Source organism: Callorhinus ursinus, unplaced genomic scaffold (assembly GCF_003265705.2).
Source record: "Callorhinus ursinus isolate GAN/ISIS: 27379988/994484 unplaced genomic scaffold, GSC_fseal_2.0 scaffold140, whole genome shotgun sequence".
Taxonomy (NCBI): domain Eukaryota; kingdom Metazoa; phylum Chordata; class Mammalia; order Carnivora; family Otariidae; genus Callorhinus; species Callorhinus ursinus.
The window spans coordinates 7,826-27,904 of NW_027397202.1; the positions used below are offsets into that span (position 1 = coordinate 7,826).

A 20,079-nucleotide genomic window follows, 5' to 3' on the forward strand; every position below is an offset into this window, starting at 1 on the left:
CATTCTTAACCTTTCTTCCTACTGTGTTTGAGGTGTTTTATTATATTTTAAGATTTATTTATTTATTTTTAGAGAAAGAGTGTGCATGTGTGTGTGTGGAGTGTGGGGGGCAGAGGGAGAGGGAGAGAGAATCTCAAGCAGACTCCCCGCTGAGCATGGAGCCCGATGTGGAGCTCCACCCCACAACCCTGAGATCATGACCTGAGTCAAAATCAAGAGTCGGACACCCAACTAACTGAGCCACCCAGGGGCCCCTACTTCTTATTATAAATACTTTCTTTTTTATTAAAATTTTTTCTCTTTCAATTTAACTATAATTTTCTAGGTGTAGTGCTTTTGTATTTTTCCTTTTAGGGATTTACTTAGTTCCTTGAATCTGTGTGTTGGTATATTTAATCAACTTTGGAAGGTTTTTGGCCATTGCCTCTCAAATACTGAGAGGCAATGGCCAAAACCTTTCCCCTCTCCTCCTGGGACTTCAGTGATACTTATTTTTAGATTGACATCCTCCCATAGGTTTTGAATACGTTTGTATTTTTAATATTTCTTTGTCTCTGTGTTTACATTTGTGTGTTTTCTATTCTGTTTTCACAGTCACTGTTGTCTTTTTTGTGTTCATTGTGTTAATTCCATCCAGTAACATTTTAATTTCAGATACTGTATTTTTCAGTTCTAGAACTTCCTTTTGTTTTTTTTGTCAAGTTTGCATTTCTCTGCTAATATTCTTTTCTTCTTCATTCCTTCTGATGTTTTCCCCAAATCTTTTAATGGATTTATAATTGCTGTTTTGAAGTTCTCATCTGCCAATTCCAACATATGGTCATTTGTGGGTCCTGTAGATTGTTTTTTCTCTTGATCATGGGTCACATTTTTCTGCCTTGCATGTCTAGTAATTTTTAATTATATAATGAACATTATGGGTGGTACATTCTAGAGACTCTGTTTTGGGTTATTTTCCTATAAAGTGTTGAGTTTTGTGAAGGCAGACTGTTAAATTTTTGGGAGATCATCTTGATCCCTATAGAAGCATGTAGCCTGTAGGGTGGATCTTTTGTTTTTGCTCTAAGTTTTGAGACATAACATTTCAGTTCTGGAACATGGTTTTTATTCCTCTAAGGTGTGGCCTGTCTAGGTTTTTAATGGAAAACCTTTCTAATTTGGCAGAACTGAAACTCCAAATTCTGTCTCCCCAGGATTGGACAGCTGCTGACATCTTTGCTTAGCTCTTTCTCCTCACAACAGTTGCTTTCTCCTTGGTGTTTTTCAGCTTTATTGACATAAAATTGACAAAATTATAAGTTATTTAAAGTACATTATGATGATTTGATATATGTATGCGTTGTGAGAGGACTCTCCCTATCTGGTTAATCATCGCATCTGTCACCTCCCGTATTCGTGTGTGTGTGTGTGTGTGTTTACATTTAGGTTGTGCTCTCTCAGCAGATCCCAGCTACTCCATACAGTGTCAGCTGCCATAGTCACCACGCTTCATATCACACCCTCAGACCTCACTCGTCTCCAAGCTCAGAGTGTGGACCCTCGACCAGCCTTCCCGTCTCCCCTGCACCTGGCCCCTGGCAGCCACTTTCTACTCTGTTTCTATGAGTTTGACTTTTTTTTTTGCTTGATTTGTTGGTGCCTCCTCCTACCATGTGCAGTTTAGGAGTCAGCCAAGGATTTGGGAGGAACTTTATGCAGACTTATGGGATTTTCCCTTTCAGTTTCAGCCATTTTTTTTTTTTTAAGATTTTATTTATTTATTTGAGAGAGAGAGAGACAGCATGAGAGGGGAGAGAGTCAGAGGGAGAAGCAGGCTCCCTGTGGAGCCGGGAGCCCGATGTGGGACTCGATCCCAGGACCCTGGGACCATGACCTGAGCTGAAGCAGTCGCCCAGTTTTAGCCATTCCAATAGCCTTGAACTCTGACCTCTGTTCCTCCTGTAGTAAGACAGCTAAGCCTGCAGTCATCTAGTACTGTGGCCTCCTGTTCTGAGAGAGCTGGGAAGTGCCCTCAGGTCAGAAGCCATTTCAGTGTGGAGCTCAGAGTTCATTCTCCTTCCAGTAATTGTGTTTCCTCCAGGTTCTTCATGTTTCTGGTTGTTCCCCAACACCTTCAAAGAGCTGTTTTTTATACTTTGTACAGTTTATTATTAGTGGTAAGAAGATTAGTCTGATATGAGCTGGAGCTAGAACTTTCAGGCTTTTTTTTTTTCAATTTTTAAAAGATTTTATTTGTTAGAGAGCATGAATGCAAGCATTAGCAGGGGGAGGGGTAGAGGCAGAGGATGAAGCAGACTCCCTGCTGAGCAGGGAGCCCAGCATAGGGCTCGATCCCAGGACTCCAGGATCATGACTTGAAGGCATATGTTTAACTGACTGAGCCACCCAGGCATCCCAGACCTGCACTTTTAAACCCTGCGTTATACATGCCTGACAGGGGAAGACAAGGGAGACCAGGGTAAACATTGGGGTGTGCCCACTGTGGAGGTGAGCACAGGAAATAGAAGCTGACCTGGAGTAGCTCTGGGTGCTGGAGGAGACTAGGAGAGTATGGCGTCAAGGAGGCTAAGAGAGGCTGGTACTTAAGAGTCTGGTGGCAAGCTGTGGGGTGTAGAGTGAGGGAAGGGCTGAGAGGTGGTCCTTGGTGGTCATTGGCTTCCTTGACAAAAGTAGTTTGGTGGCATGCTGGGGAGAGAGGCCAGATGGGAGGAGAGGGGTTGGGGACAGTAGTTCTTTCAGGAAGCATTGCTGTGAACAGGGATTGGAGAGATGTTGTCTGTGGGGCAGGGGTGTGTGTGCCTGTGTGCATGCACAGTGACAGGAATATGCTAGTGGAGGGCCAGGGTCTGGAGACACCAGAGGAGCAATCTTGGGAGAGTGTGAAGGGTGGAGGGACTGGCCTTTGGTGGGAGCAAGGACCCTTTTCTCCACTGTAATGGGAAGGAAAGCAGTGGATGTGGTGATTTGATAGAGGGAAGATGGGAGAATTCCCTCTTGAGACCTTTGGCGTTTTTTATGAATTAAGGGGTAAGGTTATTGGAGAGTTGAGAGAGTAGAAGGAATAAAATGGTTGTTATGGTAGTTACGTATTCCTTTGTTACAGAGCACCCCAATGATTAGTGACTTAAAATAGCAAAATCTTTCTTTTTGCTCATGAGTCTGTGGGTTGAGCCCAGTTTGGGCTGGGCCGGGCTTGGCTGGCATGGCTCCTCTCTGCTCCTCTGTCTGCCTGGCTTCCCATGTGGCTGGGGCCTTGGCTGCGTCTTTAGGGCTCTCTCCAGGCTTCTTCAGGGAGGCTGGATAGGGCTTCTTCACACACTGTCCCAGGGTTCCTAGAGGGCAGGACTGGAAGCTGGCTCTGAAAACGGCCCCTGTCCTCTGCTGCCCTCTGGTGGTTACAGCAGGTCAGAGGGGTCACAGGATGGGCAGGTGGATTTCACTTCCTTTTTTTTCCCCCTCTTTTTGACCAGACTTCTGGGTGCAAGGAGCTATATAGAATTAGCGCCCATCTAAAATTTGTCTCAGGGGTACCTGGGTAGCTCAGTCGTTGGGCGTCTGCCTTTGACTCAGGTCGTGATCCCAGGGTCCTGGGATCGAGCCCCGCATCGGGCTCCCTGCTCCGCGGGAAGCCTGCTTCTCCCTCTCCCACTCCCCCTGCTCGTGTTCCCTCTCTCGCTGTGTCTCTCTGTCAAATAAATAAATAAAATCTTTAAAAATAAATAAATAAAATTTGTCTCAGTTGTCTTAAGAGAGGGAAACTTCTTAGAGTTCAAAGGCTATGCTATATTAATGTTCACTTGAGATGTCTGGTCATTAGCTTTTGTTTTTTTTTTAAAGATTTTATTTATTTGATAGAGAGACACAGCAAGAGAGGGAACACAAGCAGGGGGAGCTGGAGAGGGAGAAGCAGGCCTCCCGCTGAGCAGGGAGCCTGATGTGGGGCTCGATCCCAGGATCCCGGGATCATGACCTGAGCCAAAGGCAGACGCCCAATAACTGAGCCACCCAGGCACCCCTGGTCATTAATTTAAAATGAGTAAAACGGGCGCCTGGGTGGCTCAGTTAAGCGTCTGCCTTCAGCTGGGATCGTGATCCCGGGGTCCTGGGATGGAGCCCCGCATTGGGCTCCCCGCTCAGCAGAGTCTGTTGCTCCCTTTCCCTCTGCCCCTCCCCGTTGCTTCGCACGTGTGTTTGCACGCTCGCTCTCTCTCATAAATAAATAAAATCTTTAAAAATAAATAAAATGAGTAGAACTCAAGCCAGGTTTCCTCATGGAAGCCTTTGACCAACTCCTGCTCCCTGACTAATGATAACTGCGGACATTTATTGGGCACTTAGTTTGCCAGCCATGTTTTGAGCACTTCATACAGATTATCTTGCTTGATACTCACATTGTCCTCTGAGAGAGATACCATTCTCATCTGTACTGCGTAGTTGGGGGACTGAGACATAGAGTTTAAGAACTGTAATCAGGTCAGTAAGTGGAGGGGCTGACCGCAGACCAGGCAGCTGTATGCGGGGCCAAGGATGCGGCCGCCATGGCTCAGTGCCTTTGTACGGGGCACGTCCTCCGCTCGTAACCATCGTGGTGTTAACACAGACAGGCCGGTGTGCTCCGTGCCTGTGGCAGGTTCCATGCACTGAGCTTTGCCCCAGTCCGCACTGCTATCCACCCTGGGAAGCTGGTATTTTTATCCCTGTCCATAGAATGCCCCAAGGCACAGGGAAACAGTGGCTCCATCCTCAGGCTTAAAGGTAGGACCCTCTCTGGGTGGAGACCTTGAAGCTCTGCTAGAGGTCAGGCTCCTGAGGGTGGGGCTGTGTGCCTCATTCTCTTCATTTGTTGCTGAGTGGAGGGTGCCCCGTGCCCTGTGTGTGGGCTGTTAGCAACACTGAAGCCTGTCAGGGCTCCTTTTCACGAATGTAACTGCCACCTGCCAGCCCACGACTGCCCCTTCGTGGGTGAGATGTAATTCACGTACCATAGAGTCACCCTTTAATGTGTGCAGTTCAGTGGCTTGTAGTACATCCACAAGGGCAGCCGGCACCAGTAACTCCAGAATAGTTTATCACCCCACAGAGAACCCCGTTGACTGCTCCATTTTGGAGACGTGCCCTTCTCTCCTCAGGGTCGCATTCCCCTTTGAGTCTCTGAGACCCTCCTCCGTCCCTTTCGTGGCTCAGTCCTGGTTAGTACCTTCATGTCATCTCCCCCCGTCTTCATAACCCTTTCTGTAACTCCTTCGATACCTCCTTTTTTTCTTTATGGACGGGGCCAGAATCTGGTGTCCTGTGGAGGTTGAGAATATGGACTTTGCCGTCAGCCAACCTGGGTTCTAGTTTTTGGTTTTTTTTAAGATTTTATTTATTTATTTACTTGAGAGAGAGAATGAGAGACAGAGAGCACGAGAGGGAAGAGGGTCAGAGGGAGAAGCAGACTCCCCGCCGAGCAGGGAGCCCGACGCGGGACTCGATCCCGGGACTCCAGGATCATGACCTGAGCCGGAGGCAGTCGCCCGACCGACTGAGCCACCCGGGCGCCCTGGGTTCTAGTTTTGAATTGACATTTATTAACCTGTGGCCTTGGCCAGTGCTGTGTTTATCGAGATCCCTGCTTTTTAACCTGTGAACTGGGGTTAGTGGTTGGTTAGTTGTACTGAGCTCATGCAGTGCCTGCAAACGGTGAAATGTCCATAAAAGCAGCTCCTGCTGTTTTCCTTTCTCCTGGCAGGTGCAGCCTGCAGTCAGAGTTCCTTGGCTTAGTTGTCTTGTGCTTCTGTGTGGGCTCAGCTCTGGCCACTGCCCTGGTTTCTGCCCTGGTGCTTGTTGGGGTTTTATGCTGCCTGTTTGGCAGCGCTTTTTAGCCGCACATCTCCACTGACTTGTCCTTCCAGGAATCCGGGCCCAGAGTGTGCCCTGCCCGCCCTTGGTTCTGGTTCTCCCAGGAGTACGGTGCCGAGAACACATGCAGTGCAGGCACTGTTTGGTGTTAGTTGTGGGCGGGTGCACACTGGGCCCTTGCTGTGGTATGCCTCTGGCTCCCCGTGCAGGCAGACCCCAATCTAACAATGGTTCAGCGTTTGATTTTTCAACTTTACGGTGGTGTGAAAGTGGTATGCATTCTGCAGAAACTGTACTTGGAATTTTGAATTTGGATCTTTTCCCTGGGCTAGCAGTATGTGGCACCATCCTCTTGTGACGCTGGGCAGCAGCCACAGTCCCCAGTCAGCCCGCGATCGCGAGATCAACAACCGGTACCCTGACAGCCATGCTGTTTCTCACCTTGAGGACAGTAGGCGGTACATTACACGAGGTATTCGGCATTTACTGTAAGTTGAGGAAGATCTGTAGTTGACTCCTTTTCTCCCTGGGCCTCAGGGAGGCTTCTGGTGTTGGCCACTTTCCTAGACCAAGTGGCGGCAATCATGATAGCTCCTTGTCACTGAGTCCCACCTTTACTTGCATCACACACACACTGGGCACATGCCCAGGACTGCAAGACTAGTCAGTGATGGAAACTGGATTTCATGCCAGAGAGCCCCCACCCCCACCCCCCCATGCTCAGGTCTGCCGCCCTGGTGGGCTTTTTGTTTGGGCCTCTGTGTTTGTCTCCAGCAGGGAAGAGGAGGGTGTGTGCTGACAATGCCAGCAAGCTCTATCCTTAACCAGGCAGAGTAGTCATGACGACTAGCAGTGAGTAGATAGAAGGTTTTCAGCTCTCCCTTTGAGTCATCTCTTCATCACACTCAACAGCCAGGAGGAAGCTCTTGAGAAAACCAGGAGAAGGTGAGAACCTGCTCAGGCCTGACAGCTCTTGTTCAAGGTGTCTGGTGGGGCTATGTGTTGGTGACCTGAGACTGAGCTCCATCAGTGGGGGGGGAGAAATGGGGCTTTTGGGAGCTTGAAGCCCCAGGAGTGTGCAGCCACCTAAGCAGGCTGCTGTTGGGGTTAGTGGCACTCAGGCTAACTGCAAGTTGTTGAGTTTTCACGGAAGGCCAGGTGTGAGGTGGATACACTGCCTCTATGTGGGTCCCGTCTCATCCTTGTGGCTCCCAGGCTGGAGCCAGCGGGGGCACGAAGGCAGGCTAGCTCTCCGGCAGAGACACCGTCAGCCTGAAGATGCACTTATTCTTTGTAGTGTTGGCTCACATGGTGTTAAAAATTTAAATTAGTTGTTAACGTTTGAAGATTTGGGGATTTAAGAAAATTTGGGTTTCGTGCTTTTCTTGTAGATACTGGCAGATGTGTCCCCTTGCCCTGTGTCTGCTCTGGACCTGCCCCCGCTCCCGTGGTCAGCCCTGTGGTCCTGCTGCAGACGTCACTCCACCTGCTGTCTTCTCTGGCAGTTTCCTTCCCCTTAACACCTTCCCACTCTGCAGCCCTTTGCATCGCAGCCCTTGCGTTGGGACGTGGCCAAAGAACTGGAAATCTGGGACTGGGCACTGCCCTGTAGCCACTGTAAGACAACTCCTGCTCTGCAAGTGTGAGGTTAGGGGATTCACTTCTGAATAGAGCTGGCTTCCTTTCTAAAAAATTCCTTTGCACCCTCCTGGCATCTGGAATTAGCTATAGGCTGTGCTCTCCTGTTCTCTGACCGCAGCTCTCACGCACTCACTCTCCAGGAACAGGCTCCACTTTCTTCTTGGCCCCTTTTCTGGGGACACCTACCAGAGCCAGGAGCTAGAAACCTGCAGGCAGGAGAGGCTCAGCTGTCCGCAGCTGCTCCCTCATCAGCCTGCGGGCCCCTCCCGGTCTCTGCTCCCAGACACCCCCCTGGCCGGGGAAGCTCTCACTGGCACCTGTGTTGGGATCGTTTTTCTCTGTTGTTTCCCCAGTTATTTATTGTGCTAGGAAATGTTGTCCTCTAGAATGTCAAGTTTATTTCCATATATTTGTATATCTTATTCTCTGATAGAGCTTTTTTAAGAAATGGATTTTTAATTGTTAACAAAGTAACAAATATGAGGCTTCTAATTAAAAGATCGGTTCTTACATGCAGCCTTCCCCTCCCCTAGTTCTATTCCATAGAGACAACTGTTTTTGAACTTTTTTTTTTCTAAAGATTTTATTTATTTATTTGACAGAGAGAGACACAGCGAGAGAGGGAACACAAGCAGGGGGAGTGGGAGATGGAGAAGCAGGCTTCCCGTGGAGCAGGGAGCCTGATGCGGGGCTCGATCCCAGGACCCTGGGATCATGACCTGAGCCGAAGGCAGATGCCTAACAACTGAGCCACCCAGGCACCCCTGTTTTTGAACTTTTTTTTTTTAAAGATTTTATTTATTTATTCATGAGAGACAGACAGAGAGAGAGAGGCAGAGGGAGAAGCAGGCTCCAAAGGAGCAGGGAGCCCGATGTGGGACTCGATCCCAGGACCCTGGGATCATGACCTGAGCCGAAGGCAGACGCTTAATGACTGAGCCACCCAGGCGCCCCTGTTTTTGAACTCTTAATAGCTGTTTAATTCTGGTAGTTACTTCCATAGGTTAATAACAATAAAAACTCACAGCAGCTAACATGGACTAAGGTCTTTCGTGTGTCAGGTGTTCTAAAATCTTTACGTTGATTTCTTCTGTTAATTCTCACTGGCAGTGTACCAGGTAGGGTGTTACCTCACCCTTCATAGATGAGGAGCCCAAGGCCCAGAGAGAGGCTAACTGGCTTGCCCAAGGCCTCTTCTTTTTTTTTTTTTTTAATTATTTTTAAAGATTTTATTTATTTATTTGATAGAGACAGATAGTGACAGAGATAGTGAGAGGGAGCACAAGCAGGGGGAGAGGCAAAGGGGAGAGGGAGAAACAGGCTCCTTGCAGAGCAGGGAACCCGATGCAGGGCTCGATCCCAGGACCCTGGGACCATGACCCGAGCCGAAGGCAGATGCCTAACTAACCGAGCCACCCAGGCGCCCCAAGGGGCCCCCAAATTAAAATTATTTTAATTTTTTAATTGTAAATTATACATAACACAAAACTTATTTTAATAATTTTTTAAATTTTTTATTGTTCTGTTAATCACCATACATTACATCATTATTTTTTGATGTAATGTTCCATGATTCATTGTTTGTGCATAACACCCAGGGCTCCACGCAGAACGTGCCCTCTTTAATACCTGTCACCAGGCTGACCCATCCCCCCACCCCCCTCCCCTCTAGAACCCTCAGTTTGTTTTTCAGAGTCCATCGTCTCTCATGGTTCGTCTCCCCCTCCTACTTACTCCACTTCATTCTTCCCCTCCTGCTATCTTCTTCTTTTTTTTTTTTCTTAACATATGTTGTATTATTTGTTTCAGAAGTACAGATCTGTGATTCAACAGTCTTGCACACATTTTAATAATTTTTAAGTGTGCACTTCAGAGGCACTAAGCACATCCACCCGGCTGTGCACCAGTCACCCCCGCCTGTGTCCAGAACTTTTCTGTCTCCCCAAACTGGAACTGTCCCTATCACGCTATCTCCTCCCCCAACCCTTCTCCGGTCCCCAGCCCCCGGCCCCACCATCTACTCTCTGTCCCCCCGGGTCTGACCACTGCAGGTGCCTCCTAGAAATGGAACCAGACAGGATTTGTCCTTCTGGGTCTGGCTTATTTCACTCAGCACAGTGTCCTCAGGGCTCCCCCGGGTCGTGGCAGGTGTCAGCAGCTCCTTCCTTTTTAAGGCTGAGGATGTGATTGAGGATAGATGCCCACGGCCCTCTACCTGCCTCAGGGAGAAGAGAATATCATCCTTAGAAGGTCAGACTCTGAAGCTCAGCTCTGTTAACCTTTGGACCTGCTGTGGATACTCCATTAGGTGACCATGCAAGACATCGCTGAGTCGTCTCCTGTTAGACAACCTGATTGCTTCTCGGCCTTTTGGCTAAGATCAACTGTACTGTGTGTTCCTATCAGTTTAATATTAGACAACCTGACTACCTGTTTTCATGAAGTAACATCTCTCCCATTCCTCTGCTGTCTGACACTTCCACTGTCTGTTTCCTGGGGATGGTCTATGAAAATCCTCCTAGGATTGAATCACCAAGGAGCCCCACCCAGTCTGGGTGACTTGTCCCAGAAAGCCTTCAAACAACCATGTTTCCAGGGACTGGTTAGACATGCTCCATCTTAAGCTGGTGGAACCTGGCCTCCCACATCCAGGGGAAGTCCCACCTTTGGGCATTTGGCAGAGACTGGTCTGGGTAGCAAGGGTACTAGTTGTCTTCCCTTAGATTTGGTGATCTCCTTTTAAGGTCCCCCAAGACTCTTAGAATGTGGCTCACTAGGCCAGAGTTTTCTGATGGGTAATTACACACCTACACATAGGCACAGATAGAGATAATTAGGTAACAAATCTCTAGATACCCTTTACTTAGCTTTGTCTGGGAACAAGAATGTCCTGTCCCCATCAAGCTCCTTCTAGCCAGACTAAGAATCAAATTGACATGAGACTGATTAACAGGAGAAAATAAAATTTAATTTTGTATGTATAGGGAGTCCAAACAGATATGGAAATTCCAAAGATGGGCAACATAGTATACATGTCATTCTGAACTAAGGAGGGGGCGGGGCTTTGGGACTTCAAAGGGAAGGAATGCAATTCACAGGAAGGTGAAAAAGAGTAAATGTTTAGTAAACAAATGTTTGCTGCCACTCAGGAACAGTGGGAGGCCGAGAGGACTTGGATCAGACAGGCCTTGCTGTATTTCTCCCTGTCGGCCTTACCTAGTTCATAGTATGATGTAGTTATCTATGGTGATAGCTCTTTTTGGAGGAGCTCCTCTATCTAAATTCTTCTTAGGCAGTTGAAGGGGAGGTAAAGAGCTTTTCCTGGATTTGCTGGGTTTTGATGACTTTTTAACTCAAAATAATCTTTATGCCAAAGTGGCCCATTCTGGGGCAGCCTGCCATTGGCCTCTACAGTTTCAATAGTTACCACATTCTGACAGTCTTGCTTTGCCTGTCTGTACTCCCAATCTTTTTTTTTTTTCCTGGTGTATTTAAAAGCAAATTCTAGAAATCATGAAATCATGCCATTTTACATGCCTGCTGATCTCAGGTCCATACTCAGCCTAAAAAGTGCCTTCTATAGTTGGTTGGTTTGAACCGAAGTTAAAGTGTCACACTGTTAAGTGTCTCTCAAATCCCTTATTCTTAGAGCTGCCTACCCTTTCTGTGTCATTGGTTTATTGGAGAAATTTGGTTATTTGTCCTGTAAGCTCCCACATTCTGGATTTCACTAGTTGCCTCCTTTTGTATTGTTTAACTTGTTCCTTTCTCTCATATTTCCAGTAAAGAGATTGACAGGGTGATTAGATTTAGGTACAACTTTTTTTAGGTAGGAGAACTGAACAGGTGTGATCTGATGGATTTTAATGTAATATCCACGGGAGACCTGAATTTTAAAACATTCTCTTTCCATTTTATATCCATTTCATTTCAGAACTTTTATTTCTCTGTCAAGGTGTGAAAAGAGGGGCGCCTGGGTGGCTCAGTCGGTTAAGCGTCTGCCTTCGGCTCAGGTCTGATCCCCCGGGGTCCTGGGATCGAGTCCCGCATCGGGCTCCCTGCTCGGCGGGAATCCTGCTTCTCCCTCTGCCTGCTGCTTCCCCTCCTTGTGCTCTCTCTCTCTGTCAAATAAATAAAATCTTAAAAAAAAAAAAAAAGAAAAGAAAGACGTGAAAAGAAACTTTGACCTTGGGAAGGGGACTGACTATCCTTATTTCATTAAACCCTGGGGATGTCTGTCCAGATAGCAGTTTCTTCCTTCAGATTTTGGTTTAGTTCTCTGCCGAGATAGATTGATTCTTAGTGTGTGATGTCTCCTTAGGTGTTAAAACATTTTTTTTTCATTTTACCTCCATTTCCATACAGGGCTTCCTCCAGTAGCTGTTGGAAAATGGGAGAATTGCTTCTCTTTGGCTTATTACCCTACAGACAAGTGTATTAAACTGAACAGAAAATGTTTAAAGAAAACAAAAACAAAATCTAGCAGTACAAGTGGTAGCACATGGGACACGTTTTGGGGCAAATGTGACATATGCCTTTCCTGGAGACAGGTTTCATACATAGATTATAGTCTTGTTTATCATAGACCTTAGGGTATTTTATCTTATTCTCTTTAACTCTTGTATAGTCAAAATAAATAATGAAATAATTACTTCCAAATAGATCAGAGATTACAGTGTAAAAAATTAAACCATATGGGTACTAAAAGAAAACAAAGGTGAGTTTCTTTATAACTTAGGACTGGGGAAAACTTTTTTAACTATGACTCAGAACCTAGAAACAGTAAAAGAAGACTGATAAAATTGATTATATTAACAACAGAAAACTGCATTGCAAAAATCACCATAAGCAAAGTCAAAAGACAAATGACAATAGAAAAATATGTTGAATTTCAGTCATAGCAAAGAGCTTTTATCTCTAATAGTTGAAAGAACTCTACACCTGAAACTATAACACATATGTTAACTAACTGGAATTTAAATAAAAACTTAAAAAAAAAATTCATAGAGGGGCGCCTGGCTGGCTCAGCCAGAGGAGTGTGCTACTCTTGATCTCAGGGTTGTGAGTTTGAGCCCCATGTTGGGTGTTAGCAATTACTACTACTACTACTACTTCTACTACTACTACTACTACTACTAAAAGAACATAGAAATAGAGAAGAAAAAGAAAATAACCTGATAGAGAAAAATGGGGAAAAGATGGGAATAGATTATGGAAAATAAATAAAAATGGACCTTATGTAATTGAATAGGTGCTTACCGCTCTTTGTAATAAAAATACTAACCAAAGCTATATGGAGATACCACTTCTCACCATGTTGGTAGAGTAGCCAACAGTCTTGGTTTACCCAGGACTTTTCCTGGTTTTAGCGCTGAAAGTCCTCTGTTTTGGGAAATCTCTCAGTCCTTAGCAGACTGGGACAGTTGATCACCCTGCATATTGGCAGAAATCCAAAATTTTAACTATTTGTTCTTTTGACAAAGCTGTGTTGAAACTGTCTTCTTGCCAGTAAAAATGCAAAATGGTACCATGCCTCTGGAGGAGGATTTGTATCTTGGAGATTTATATGTGCATTTGTCCTTTGACCCAGCAATCCCACATCTAGGAATCTGTCTTAAAGCTATGTTGGCAAAAATATGAAATGACTTTGCAAAAGACTGTTCATTGCAGAATTATTTGTAATAGCAAAACACTGGAACAACATGTGTCCATCACTAGGGGTCAGTCAACATAAAGGAAGGAGTGCTGTATAGTTACCACAGGAGTGTGAATCCTTGGTGATACGATTCAGATCAGGACTGTGGTTGGCACCTTTGGGGACATGAGGGGTACTTCTGGGCACTGGTAATCCAGTTTCTTGAACTGGATGGTATGGCTGCATGGATGGTGGGTTGTTTTGTTTGTTTTTTTGAGATTTTATTTATTTGAGAGCGAGAGAGAGATCACAAGCAGGGGGAAGGGTAGAGGGAGAAGCAGACTCCCCGCGGAGCAGGGAGCCCGATGTGAGACTTGGTCCCAGGACCCTGGGATCATGACCTGAGCCGAAGGCAGACGCTTAACTGACTGAGCCACCCAGGCACCCGAATGGGTTTATTTTGTGAAGATTGAGTGAGCTGTTCACTTATGATTTGTGTGCTTTCCTTTATACTGTATTTAAAATCAGTAAAAATGTTCACTTAAGGAAGGAGTAAGGTGGGGCCCCTGGTTGGCTCAGTCAGTTGAGCAGCCAGCTCTTTTTTTTTTTTTTAAAGATTTTATTTATTTATTTGAGAGAGAGAGAGAATGAGAGACAGAGAGCATGAGAGGGAAGAGGGTCAGAGGGAGAAGCAGACCCCCCGCTGAGCAGGGAGCCCGACGTGGGACTCAATCCCAGGTCTCCAGGATCGTGACCTGAGCCGAAGGCAGTCGCTTAACCGACTGAGCCACCCAGGCGCCCGAGCAGCCAGCTCTTGATTATGGCTTTGGTCGTGATCTCAGGGTCGTGGGATTGAGCCCTGCGTCAGGCTCAGGGCTCAGCATGGAGTCCGCTTGAGATTCTCTCTCCCTCTGCCCCCCCGCCACTCTCTCTCAAATAAATAAATAAAATCTTAAAAAAAGAAAAAAAGAAAGGAGTAAGGAAGAGGCTTTTTTTTTTTTTTAAGATTTATTTATTTGGCGGGGACTTGTGAGCAAAGGGGCAAAGGGAGAGGGAGAGAGACTCTCAAGCCCAGTCCCTCCTGAGGGCGGAGCCCAACATGGGGCTTGATCCCAGACCCCGAGGTCATGGCCTGAGCTGAGATCCAGAGTCTGTGAACCACCCAGGTGCCCCAGGAAGTATTCTGTGGAAAAAACCAAGATATAGAATGTAGTTTTGTACAAGAAGTGTTGGAAAGAATATGAAAAAAGTATATATTTGCAGCGAAGCAAAAATCAGAAAAATAATAAAAATAGGTACATTGAGAGGAGGGGAGCAGGATGAAGGAACAGGGTTGGGGTGAGACTTTTGTAAGGTATTTTCTTTTGGGATTCTTTTACAAAATTTGGAAAAATTTTGGCTGTAGTTTCTTCATGTATTTTTATGCTCTATTTGTCTCATATTCCTTTGGGGTTTCAGTTACAGGTATGGGAAACCACTTCCAGTTACAAGGGTAGTCCCACAGGTCACTGATGCTCGGTTCTTTTTCCTTCCTTCCTTCCTTCCTTCCTTTTTGCTGTTAATTTTTTTTTTAATGGGGGAGAGAACAGGCATGAGTGGGGGAGGGGCGGGGCAGAGAGAGAATCCCAGGCAGACTCCCCACGGAGTCTCACAACTTGAGATCATGACCTGAGTAGAATCAAGAGTCGAATGCTTAACCAACTGAGCCACCCAGGGGCCCCCCGGCTCTGTTCATTTTTAAAAAACCGTTTTTTGGGTGCAGAGCCTGCTTAAGATGCTCCTTTTCTCTGCCTGCCCGTCTCTCTCTCTTTCCCTCTCTCCTCCCCCTTCTAAAAAAACAAAACAAACTTTTTTCTCCCTCCTCAGATTGGATAGTTTCTGTCTTAGGTTCAATGACACTTTCTTTAGTCTCCCAGTTTTTTTTATTCAGTCTCTCCAGTGTATATTTTTATTTCAGATATTTCACTCTCCGTTCTAGACTAGTCATTTGTTTTTCTGTGTAGTGTCCATTTCTTTCCATCTCTAAGATTCTGTTTTTTCATTCATTATCACTATCTTTTCCTATAAGTCTTTGAACATATTTATTATAGCTGCTTAAGTTCTGTTTCTGCTAATTCTACCATGTGAGACATCCTGTGGTCTGTTTCTAATAGCTGCTTTAAAAAAAATTTGTAAGGATTTTATTTTTTAAAGATTTTATTTACTTATTTGAGAGAGAGATTGAGAGGGAGGGAGAGAGCATCTGAAGCTGACCGTGTAGTGAGCACAGAGCCCGACATAGGACTCCGTCTCATCACCGTGAGATCATGACCTGAGCCAAAACCAGTAAGTCAGCCGCTTGACTGACTGAGCCACCCAGGAGCCCCTAAGATTTTTTTTGTAAGTCATCTCTACACCCAGCATGGGGCTCAAACTCACAACCCTGAGATCAAGAGTAGCACACTCCACCATCTGAGCCAGCCAGGCGCCCCAGCTGCTTTTTTTTTTTTTTTTTTTTTTTTTAAGAGAGAGAGAGAGAGGGAGAGCCCGAGTGGGGGGTGGGGCAGAGAGAGAGAGGGACTCTGCTGAGCAAGCAGCCCAGTGCAGGGCTCAGTCCCTTGAAATGGAGATCACAACCTGAGCCAAGATCAAGAGTTAGATGCTCAGTCGACACAGGTTTCCCCTCCCCACCCAGCTGCCTTTTTTTTTTTTTTAAGATTTTATTTATTTATTTGACAGAGAGAGTGAGCACAAGCAGGGGGAGCAGCAGGTGTAGAGAGAGAGGCAGAAGCAGGCTCCCCGCTGAGCAGGGAGCCCAACGCGGGGCTCCTGGGATCATGACCTGAGCCAAAGGAAGATGCTTAACGACTGAGCCACCCAGGCACCCCCCCAGCTGCTTTTTAATTAAAAAAAATTATAGTTAACATTTTCTGCTGCTTTGTATGTATCGTAACTTTTTTTATATGTTGGTATCTGGCTTATATCTTGAGTTTTGTTCTGGCAGACAGTTAGATTATTGGAAGATCATTGTGGTCCTGTCAAGCTTGGTTTTATTCTTTGAGTAGACCTGTTTTGGTTTTGCACTTAGTGTTTGGGTGTGGCCTTTGCTCGGGTTGTAATTTTTACCCTGCAGGCAGGGCCTTAGTCGGGTCTTTGCTGTGTGCCTCGTGCTTGGGGAGGGTCTTCGTTCCGCCTCGGCTGGAACCCCTAGCCCAGCCTGCAGGACCTCGTGCTTGGGGAGGGTCTTTGTTCCGCCTCGGCTGGAACCCCTAGCCCAGCCTGCAGGACCTGCAGTGTCTTTGTCCAGCTCTCAGCCCTACCACTCCATTGAGTGGGTCTGTTGGTCTGGGGCACCTCTTAAGTACTTTTGACTTTGGAGCCATGTGAGTATTTTACCTAAGTAAAAAAAAAATTAAATAAACAATAGCAGATTAGCAATCCCTTTTCCCCCAGTTGAACATAAATACAAACAAATGAACATTAGTTCAGAGTCAGAATAAACAGGCCTAAAGTCAATCTTACAGAAATACTTCATTTTTTTGAAAACTGCATATGAAGTGTTAAAAAGCCAGTGTTGAGTTATTCAACTTAATAATTTTAATTATGAAGTGTTAGATGTAAAAAGAATTATCTATTTCAGAAGCTGGTAACACTGACTTATTTCTGGCTTACTAGCATAACTTTGTCTTTTTTGGTTTGGTTTTTATATGAAATTTAAAAATATACAAAAAAATACACAGATATACAGAAAGCATTCCAGTGAGCACTCATACTCACCACCCGCTTCAACGGTGATCAGTACTTTGCCATTTCCCCCATCTGTCCCTTACCCTCTTACACTTTTAAAATTTGTTTGGTTCTTGTGTTCTGGTGGAGTATTTTAGAAGTGAATCCCAGAATAATATTATTTTACCGTGAATACTCACTTTTTCTCTCTAATAGATAAAAACGGTTTTTATTTTTTTAAAAACATAGCCATCGTATCCCATTACAACTAAGAATTCGTAGTAATTCCTAATATCATCTAATAGCAGTCCCTATTCAGATTTCCCCAGTAGCTTCAAATGTAAGTTATATTTGATTTGTCCCTTTTTTTTTTTAATTCCCCCAAGGGGGGGTGCACTGTTCTTGGTGGTACTGCAATTCCAGGTTTTGTTGCATAGGATGGATGGAGCAAGCTCATACTCCATCTTCTAGTTCCAAAAATCCATTTAACATGTTGTCCTCAGACAGAGGACTCATATCAGATATTTAAGAACAGAAAATACACTTGATGAGAAGTGATTACATTTGATTTGTTCTGATTGGACTCAAGATCTAAATGTTTCATTTAGTGATTATGTCTCCTAAGTCTCATATTCTAGAGCCGTCCCCTGTCTCTGTTGCTAAAGTATAATTTTCAAAAGGTAAAATCATGGCTTTCATGCACATATAAAATGAAAAATCCCAGGTTCTATACTTTTCTAGAAGTTGCAGTGGATTATCAGTGAGCTCTCCAGTCATCTTGTGCCTGGGGATGTGCATATCCTCGTGGTGATGGTGTATAGTTACAAAACTGGACAACTTCATGGAGACCCTTCTCATGTGAATTCTTTGGAGCGACATTCCAAACATTGAGCTAGTTACCCAGCTAGAGCATGGGTGTGTATCATCAATACCGTTGTCTGTAGCATGAGCAAAGACGGGAATGTTTAGTTCCTTAATCATAAAATGTTCTGATAATTTGAATACTAAGTTAAGATACTGATTTTTGTTTTCCTTTTCTCTACTCTTTTGGCAAGTTAACTTTACAAAGGCAGAACTTAAAATAAATTTTTTTCTTCTTTTTCAGGTGAAGAGATTATAAATCTTCTACTGAATGAAAAAATCTTCCTTAAGGTTACATATAGTTCAAGAAAAAAACCCCAAATGTTTTTATATTTTGTTTGAATATAAAATTAAGCAAGAAGTTTCCATAAAAGGTAAGATAATTTTCCTTTTTAATTCTTCTTTATTGTAATTTATGCAAATATACTGGAGAAGTGGAAGTTCAGAGACGGATGACAGCAAAATGCTTCATTTCAAGGTGTACATATGATTTATTGTCTTTTGGTTGTTTTTTGATACTTCTGTATCTGGTTGTAAGATACTCTGTTGTGGAAAAGTTACTTGGTCTCCCTAATCCAGAAATACGGGGCGGGTCATGGGTATGTCTCACGTGTGGAGAGCACATGCAACAGACACTGTCATGGTCACCATCCAGAGCATACATTCCCCACACAAGATGAAAAGCCAGGGAAGGACTTGGCTTCCTCCAGTATTAGATGCTCTCAGAAGGCTCACCCGTTGCAGTCCAGCTGTATGCTGCATAAATGACAATAAATGTAATTTCTCAGGGGCATTTCAGTGCATTAAAAACTAAGATAACTCGGGGCGCCTGGGTGGCTCAGTCGGACTCTTTTTTTTTTTTTTTTAAGATTTTTTTTTTTTTAGAAGATTGAGAACAGGAGCAGGAGGGGAGGGGGAGGGACAGAGGCAGAGGGAGAAGCAGATTCCCCGCCGAGCAGGGAGCCTGATGCGGGGCTCTATCCCAGGACCCTGGGATCATGACCTGAGCTGAAGGCAGATGCTTAACGACTGAGCCACCCAGGCGTCCTTTAGTCGGACTCTTGATTTCGGCTCAGGTCTTGATCGCATGGTTGTGGGTTTGAACCTCATATTGGGCTCCATGCTGGGCATGGAGCCTACTTAAAAAAACAAAAACAAAAACCTGGGGCACCTAGGTGGCTCAGTCGGTTAAGCCAGGTCAACTCTTGATTTCAGCTTAGGTCATGATCTCAGGGACCTGGGATTGAGCCCTGAGTCAGGGTCTGTGCTCAGCAGGGAGTCTGCTTCAGGACTCTCTCTCTCTGCCCCCCCCCCCCCGGCCCGTGTGCACATGCGTGCACTCTCTCAAATAAATAAATCTTTAAAAAATAAAACACCCCCCCAAAAAAACCAACTAAGATAACTCTCTAAAGGCTAAAAAAGAAAAAAATTTTTAAAAAGGAACAGTGAGGAATTGTGATAGCACTCCTTTGTTCTTTACTAAAGAAAACAAATCATCTTCAGAGGAAAGCATGCTGAGCCTTGGCCCTTGGGATTTCTATAGAGTAAATTTAAGCAAACTTGAACTTATAGTGAGAACATACACACCCCTGGGGGGGAAGAGTTAGCATGATGAGATGCCCCAAGGCCTGCAGTTATTGAATAATTGGATGCAGTGTATATACTAATGTAAAGTGTTTGAAGTAATACAGAACAGAATACGCATTAGTAATGAAAAGCAAAGTAGCAAAATGACCCAAATAGAACTTTCAGAAATGGAAATGATATTGAAATTAAAAACTCAGTATATGTAGATAAAACAGGTTAAAATATGGCTGAAGACCGAATTTGTGAACTGAAGTATGTGTCTGAAGAAATTACCAGCCTGCAGCACTGAGAGATGGGGGTTGGAAAATGAGGGTAAGAGAATAAAATTGTGCCGTAAATGTGTAGTTGGAGTCCCAGGGTGGAAAAATAGGGAAAATGGAGGAGAGGCGTTGTTCAAAGTATTAATAGCTTTGGCTTTTCAGAAACTAGTAAGAGATATAAATCCACAGATTGAGGAAGCACACTATGTCCCAAGTGGTATAAATAAAAAGACCCCACATCCATACATTGCAGTCGTGTAGCAACAGAGACAAGAACTCTTAAGCTACAGGTAACCTACAACAGATGTCACGTTAGCATGAATAGAAGCCAACAGAGAGTGGGATCATTCCTCAGAGTGATAAGAAAATACAAATTTCAGTACAGAATTGTGTATCAGGTTTATTTGGCAAAAACCCGTAGCAATGTTATTGGTAAATGTTTTCTTTTTTTTTTTTTTTTATTTTTTTTTTTATTTTAGAGAGAGACAGCAAAAAAGGGGGAACAAGCAGGGGGGGTGGGAGAGGGAGAAGCAGGCTTCCTGCGGAGCA

The 20,079-nt window shown here is 44.9% G+C and overlaps 1 protein-coding gene and 2 pseudogenes across 6 annotated transcripts in view; 2 read left to right on the forward strand and 1 right to left on the reverse strand.

The window, feature by feature from the left end:
* Window positions 1-6,640: 6,640 nt before the first annotated feature.
* The window catches only part of PPP6R2 (protein phosphatase 6 regulatory subunit 2), a 69,935-nt gene continuing 56,496 nt past the window's right edge, over window positions 6,641-20,079 (forward strand). For 3 of the 6 annotated variants that reach the window (XM_073890324.1, XM_073890328.1, XM_073890326.1), the window contains exons 1-2: window positions 6,645-6,786; window positions 17,928-18,057. The gene's annotated coding sequence lies outside the window, so the exon portion shown is untranslated. Of the gene's footprint in view, window positions 6,787-17,927; window positions 18,058-20,079 lie in introns of all 6 variants that reach the window. The other 3 variants (XM_073890327.1, XM_073890329.1, XM_025858637.1) reach the window with 2 other exon arrangements.
* Window positions 9,837-9,946, forward strand: LOC112813641 (U2 spliceosomal RNA; annotated as a pseudogene).
* LOC112813640 (U2 spliceosomal RNA) lies at window positions 17,209-17,381 on the reverse strand (annotated as a pseudogene).